The 6,742-nt window shown below is 56.8% G+C and overlaps 1 long non-coding RNA gene across 1 annotated transcript; it reads left to right on the forward strand.

Annotated features, from left to right (window-relative positions):
- The first annotated feature begins 1,302 nt into the window (after nt 1-1,302).
- LOC136586663 (uncharacterized) lies at nt 1,303-5,764 on the forward strand. The gene is made up of 3 exons (XR_010787312.1): nt 1,303-1,467; nt 4,138-4,212; nt 5,191-5,764. It is a non-coding gene; the product is annotated as an uncharacterized lncRNA (long non-coding RNA).
- The last annotated feature ends 978 nt before the right edge of the window (nt 5,765-6,742 follow it).

Genomic DNA, 6,742 nt, shown 5'->3' on the forward strand with positions numbered 1-6,742 from the left:
CCAGCCACAACTATAATGCACATGGTGAGATGTAGCCCTAAGAAGGAGCGTTGGGGTTCTTGTACGGAGGATCAGGAGGACTGTATAACTTTCCCTATATAAGTAGCTCTGTCCCTACACCCTGCCTTATGCACTGCACACACAGAACAGTATAGGTAAAATGGCCTGCACAGCCGAGATGCTTAAAAACAAAATTGGTGCACTACTGCTCCCAGCCAGCCACAAGAGTAAAGGTCTGCCGGAGCCGGAAGCCCGCAGGGCGGTAGGAGGAAGGCAGCATGATAGGGTTAACGGGGAGGAGGGGGGTTAATTAGAGTAGAGGATGCCGGGAGGGGGCGGAGCTTAGGAAGAGGGGGTTAAATAGAGGGGTAGCGCAGGGAAAGGCCATTACAGCGTCCAGAAGAAGAGGAAGAAAGAAGCTGAAGTTAGAAGACCCCAGCGGACCGAAGACCCCAGCGGACCGAAGACCCCAGCGGACCGAAGACCCCAGCGGACCGAAGACCCCAGCGGACCGAAGAGCCCAGCAGTCCCAAAGAGCCCAGCAGACCTGAGGTGCCCGGCGGAGCTGAAGAGCGCGGCAGACGGCAGCGAGGCAGGGAGACTGAAGACCGGAGACCCGAGGTGCCGAAAAAGAAGCAGCGGAGGCAGTCCCAAAGAAGAAGAAAAGAAAAAGAAGAGCCCGAAGACCAGCCACTTACCGGGAGAAGATGGAGGCGATCCTCGAGAAGATCCGGGCGGAGGCAGAAGAAAGGGGGCTGGACTGGCTTGTCCAGCTCTCCGGTGAAGCCCTGGGAGCAGCGGCGGTATCCACGGCAGCGGCGGCAGAAGCAGGAGCAGCGGGAGCTCGAGCGGAGGCGGCGGGAGGTGCAGAGGCGGCTGCAGAGGTCCGGAGTCGGAGGACAGGTGCGGGGCCGGCGGCGGCAGCACCAGCGGGGCTGGCAAAAGAGCGGCCGCGGAGGGCGCGTGCACCAGAGAGACTGAGCCCCGAGCACGCTCCCTCACGCAGGCAGAGGCTGCGGAGTGCCTCTCCGGCCCCCCCCCGTAGTAGGCTCCCCCCGGCAACACCAACAGGCAGGGGGAGCAGGGCGGGGAGGACTCCCGCCAAAAGACGAGGTGCGGCGGGCAGCGCGAGGCCCCGTGCTGAGAGGGGGGCGGGGCCAAGCGCTGCACAGAAAGCAAAGAGCCTGGAAGGGGTCGGGGGCTGCTCACCCGGAGGTGCATCGGAGGGGGAGCAGCCCTGCAACAGTTCAAGTGACGGGCGGCCCGCGGTTTCTCGGGGCCCGGCGGCGGAGTCAACCGGAAGGCGTGCGACGGCGACAGAGGTGGCCTATGTTTCTTCGGCACCAAGAAGATCGGAGGCGGTTGCGGTCCCAGCAGAGCGGTCACAGCCCGGCGTTAGCAGAGTCCAGGAGGAACAGCGGCAAGACTGGTCGGCGGCTGGTGGGTCCACAGCCCCTACGCAGCCAGGTGAGTCATGCTCTATGTCTGGTGTGTCCAGCAATGTTAGCCGCGTGGCGCATGCGGGGTCTAGTAGTGGGGTATTTGCGGGGGGTAGCGCTGCATTAACTAACGCGCTAGGGGTAGGCGGCGAAGCAGGTGCATTGCTGGGGGTGGTATTAGAATTGCTGAGGAGGCAGGGGGTAGGTTACGCTCCGTCGCCTGTCACAGCATGGAACTCACCATGCAGTGCGTCGTCCAGCATTAGGGACGGACCGGGAGGACCGTTTGCTGGTGGGACTGGGGTAGGACAGGCGGTTGGGGTGTTACAATCTGCCCCGCTGGTAGGACAGATGTCCACGAGCGGGTTACAGACGGGGGCACAATCCACTGGGGAAATCTCTCAAGTGGGGGGTGCAGCAGGTACGTTGGAGTCAGGGGGATCGGCCGGGGTGGCAGTAGCGGTCCAGACAGAAAAGGACGGGGAGGGGGTGCGGCTAGACGATAAGGCAAAAGGCGAGGTCTACGTCTGCTTTGAGGGCCCGTTGGGGGCCCACCTAAAAAAAGAGGTGAGGGAAAAGATTTGGAGGGACGAATATGTCGAGATATTCTCCCTCCTACCCTTGGAAAAATTTAATTTAGACAAGGGAAAGCGGACTGAGTTTAAAAAAGAGGAGGAGGAGAAGCGTAGGTGGCGCCTTATACCCCAGACGTTCGCGAACTGGCTGCAGGCGTTTGCCATTCTAGCGAGCGTAATCGGAGAAAAAGCGCCGGACAATTGCTCCGGCCTTTTCTGTTACATGGACTCCATTGGTGAGGCCTATCGAGTGTATGGGGGACAGACCTGGCTGCGCTATGATGAGCAGTTCAGGCAGCGTAAGGCGGTGCGCCCATCGATCAGATGGGATCACAAAGATATAGGTCTATGGTTGAGAGTAATGGCCCCCGCGCGGTTCGGTCAGCCCTTTCAGGGCAGTGCCGGGTCCTTCGGCTCGGCCTCTAGTTCAGCCGGGGGGCAGGGTGGTTCAGCAGGGGGGAGTAGGACCGGGTACTGCTGGCAGTACAACGAGGGTCAGTGCAAGTTCGGAGCAACATGCAAGTTCCGTCATGCCTGCTCTCACTGCGGCGCGGGGTCTCACGGGGCTGGCAGATGTTTCAAGAAAGGAAAGGGAAAAGGTCCAGGGGGTTTTGCGAAAAGGGATGACCCCAGTGATTCTGGAAGAGATGGTACCGTACCTAAGTAGGTACCCGGATAGAGAGAAGGCGGAGTTATTGTTTAAGGGTTTTAGGGATGGTTTTCACATCCCGCCTCCGGTTCATGGGGTCCCCTTTTCGTTAAAAAATTTACGTTCGGCGTTAGAATATCCGGAAGTGGTGACGGAGAAGCTAATGAAAGAGGTTAGGTTAGGGCGCATGGCGGGGCCGTTTGAAGAGCCACCCGTGCAAGACTTTGTGGTGTCACCTTTGGGAGTGGTACCGAAGAAGGAGCCGAATAAATTTCGGCTTATTCACCACTTATCGTACCCAAGGGGGGCGTCTGTAAACGACGGAATAGACCCCGAGCTATGCTCGGTGGTGTATACATCGTTTGATGCGGCGCTTCATTGGGTTCGGAACTATGGAAGGGGGGCATTGATGGCAAAGGCTGACATAGAGTCAGCCTTTCGCTTGCTGCCAGTAACACAAGAAAGTGTGAGGTTGTTGGGGTGTTTTTGGGCAGGGAGTTATTTTGCGGATCGTTGTTTGCCCATGGGATGCTCAATCTCATGTGCATACTTCGAAGCGTTTAGTTCGTTTTTAGAGTGGGTGGTGAAGGACACGGCGGCAGTGCAGTCGGTCATTCATTACCTGGATGATTTTCTGTGCGTAGGGCCCGGGGGTTCGCCAGTTTGTGCGAACTTACTGGGAACCTTGCAATGGGTGGCCAAACGGTTCGGGGTGCCTCTGGCACCGGAAAAGACGGAGGGGCCCACGACTTGTTTAAGTTTTTTGGGCATCACCATTGACTCTGAGGCAATGGAGTGCCGATTACCAGAAGAAAAATTAAGAAACTTGCAGGAGGAATTAGGTGCGGCGCGGGTGGCGAAGAAAATCACGCTCAAAGGGCTGCAGTCACTGCTGGGCAAGCTGAATTTTGCCTGCAGGATCATGCCCATGGGCCGGGTTTTCAGTAGACGGTTGGCGGCGGCAACAGCAGGGATTCGGGCCCCTCATCACTTTATCCGTTTGGGAGTTAGTCACAAGGCGGACCTGGCAGTTTGGTCCGCCTTTTTAGAGAAGTACAATGGCAGGTCGGTAATTATGGGGGAGGTCAGTAGCAACGTGGACTGGGAGCTCTATACAGATGCAGCAGGGAGCGCAGGCTTTGGGGCCTATTTTCAAGGTAGATGGTGTGCGGGGGAATGGCCGGAGCAGTGGAAGCAAGAAGGCTTAGTTCGGAACTTAGTACTATTGGAATTATTTCCAATAGTAGTGGCTATCACACTGTGGGGTAACCACTTCCGTGATAGAAAAGTAAGATTCCACTGCGACAACATGGGGGTGGTGCAGGTGATTAACAACCTCTCTGCGTCATCCCCCCCGGTGGTTAACCTGCTGCGTCAGTTGGTGCTAGAGGCCTTGTCATTAAACATGTGGGTAGTAGCGGTACACGTTCCAGGTGTCGAGAACTCAATTGCGGATGCTCTCTCTCGCTTTCAGTGGGAGCGGTTCCGGACACTGGCGCCGGGTGCGGAGAAGGAGGGGAGGAAGTGCCCGTCTCGAATCTGGAACGTGGTAAGCGAGCAGTGGGGGGCCTGATAGAACGGTCACTGGCTCGGCGGACTAGGGCAGCATATTGCGCAGCGTGGAGCGAGTGGGAAGAATGGTTGAGGCAGCGTGGGGGGGAGCGTTCAGAGGAGGATAGAGTGGGCTTGCTGTTGAGTTGGTTGGGAGAGAGTGCAGATTTGGGTCGGTCAGTGGCAAAAGTGAACCAGTTTATAGCGGGGGTGGCTTTTGGGTTTAAAATACGGGGGGTGGAGGACGCGACAAAAAATTTTTTGGTAAAACAGGCGCTGAAGGGTCTGAGGAGAGGGAAAGGGAGACAGGACACTAGGCGACCGGTATCATTTGATGTTTTGGAGAAATTAGGGGAGGCGGTTGATGTTGTTTGCGGAAAAGAGTTCGAGCGGCGGTTGTTTAGGGCGGCTTTTTCATTTGCATTTTTCGGGGCCCTACGGGTAAGCGAATTGGTGTCACCTAGCAAGACCGTGGGGGGCGGCCTGCAGGCGGAGGATGTGCGGTTGGTAGACGGGAGGTTGGACTTGCTTATCCGTCGGTCCAAGACGGATCAGCAAGGACGGGGGCAGGTGATCCGGTTGGGTGAGGTGCCGGGGGCCAGTATGTGCCCTCTGAGTGCCTGGGAGCAGTATAGCAAAGGGTTAAATTTTCGCACGGGCCCATTTTTGCGGCACGAGACCGGGGAATTTTTGTCGCGTTTTCAGTTTATAGCGGTGTTCAAGAAGGCCTTAGAGGTGGCGGGTTTTAATAATACACAGTTCGGGTCTCACTCATTTCGGGTGGGGGCGGCGACGGAAGCGTCAGTAAGAGGTATGGGGGAGGAGGCAGTGAAGAGGATAGGTCGGTGGGAGTCAGGGCGTTTTAAATCATACGTGCGACCCCACCTGCTTTAAATTCAAGGCGGGGTCGTCTGGAGGGTGGGGGGGGTCATAATGGCGGTTTGCTAATATAGTATTGTTGCTGTTTATTTTACAGATGGTCGTCCAGCATTAGTTTGGATCTTGGGAGACTCCTATGTTTTTTGGGGAGCAGAGAGAGCGGGGGTACGGCCGAATGGGAGGCAGCTACGGTTTCAGAAGAGTGAGGCGATAGTGAGATGGATGGGGATTAGAGGGATGACTTGGGGCAGCGTATTGGAGGAAGTTGAAAGGCGGGTTAGGTGGGATAGGGCGCCGGAGGTTTTGGTCATACACGGGGGAGGAAACGATTTGGGAAAAAGGAGGTTTAGGGACCTATCAAGGGACATAAGGTATGACTGTCTTAGACTGCAAGCGTCATACCCGGGGACGGTCGTAGTGTGGTCCGAAATCGTGCCTAGGAAAGTTTGGAGGGGGGCGCAGTCGGAGAAGGGCCTGAACAGAGCAAGAGTGAAGCTCAACAGGGAAGTGTCGCGGTTCCTGGGCAGCAAAGGGGGGGTAGCAGCGCGACATATAGACCTGGAGAAAGGGGTCGGCAATTACTGGAGGTCAGACGGCGTCCACTTAAATGACATCGGCATTGACCTATGGACGGAAGGATTGCAGGAGGGAATTGAGCGGGCGCTATTGGTGTGGGGGGCGGCGCAGGCTCAAGGTGGTCGAGCCTCACTTGCTGTGGCAGGGGAGGGGGAGGGGCCCTTGGAGCCCGTGTAGAAGGTTAGTGGGGGAAGGCAGGGGCTACATAGCCCCTTCCCCCCTTTTTTGTATTTGGTCAATCGTGGCCTGTCGCCTCCTGGGTTACAGGGCGGAGCCCTGATAGTCGGTGGGAGAGGCTAGCCAGGGGTGGCTAGCCGGCCTCGGGGTCGGGAAGAAACGGCGGCCGGAGGTTAATGGGGAGTTTGCTTGGGCTCCCGAGTCTGCCACCGGCGGCGGGAGGAAGAAGGTTTTGGAAATAGCGTCGCCTGAGCCAGCCAAGTTGCGGCTGGTGACCGGGACAGCTATTTCCTCTGTTGGTTTGAGGCGACAGGATATTTTTAGAAGTAGGAGGGGCTCCAAGGTCCTCTTCGCAGGTTTTCCATTAGGGAATGTTTATAATGGTTAGGAGGTTATAATGGTGTATGATATATTTGAAAGGAAATGCGTTTAAAAATTTTATGTTAATGTTGTTTGTTTTAATAAATTGGCTGCTGTGGCCAAATTTTATCCAACAGATGGTGTCGGTGGTCTGTTCGGGTAATGGTAGGTGGGGAGGGGGATTTAAAGGGGTAAGGTCATAGCAGCATACGACTCCGTTATACCCGGGTCAAGGTCTGCCGGAGCCGGAAGCCCGCAGGGCGGTAGGAGGAAGGCAGCATGATAGGGTTAACGGGGAGGAGGGGGGTTAATTAGAGTAGAGGATGCCGGGAGGGGGCGGAGCTTAGGAAGAGGGGGTTAAATAGAGGGGTAGCGCAGGGAAAGGCCATTACAGCGTCCAGAAGAAGAGGAAGAAAGAAGCTGAAGTTAGAAGAGTCCCGCCCGCCCGCCCTAGAAGAAACCCAGGGGGGGAGAGGGGTGGGATCACGGGAAAGGGCTTTCGTCATAGCAGCAGGGGAGGGGGAGGGGCCCTTGGA

Source organism: Eleutherodactylus coqui, chromosome 12 (assembly GCF_035609145.1).
Source record: "Eleutherodactylus coqui strain aEleCoq1 chromosome 12, aEleCoq1.hap1, whole genome shotgun sequence".
In the NCBI taxonomy this organism is placed as follows: Eukaryota; Metazoa; Chordata; class Amphibia; order Anura; family Eleutherodactylidae; genus Eleutherodactylus; species Eleutherodactylus coqui.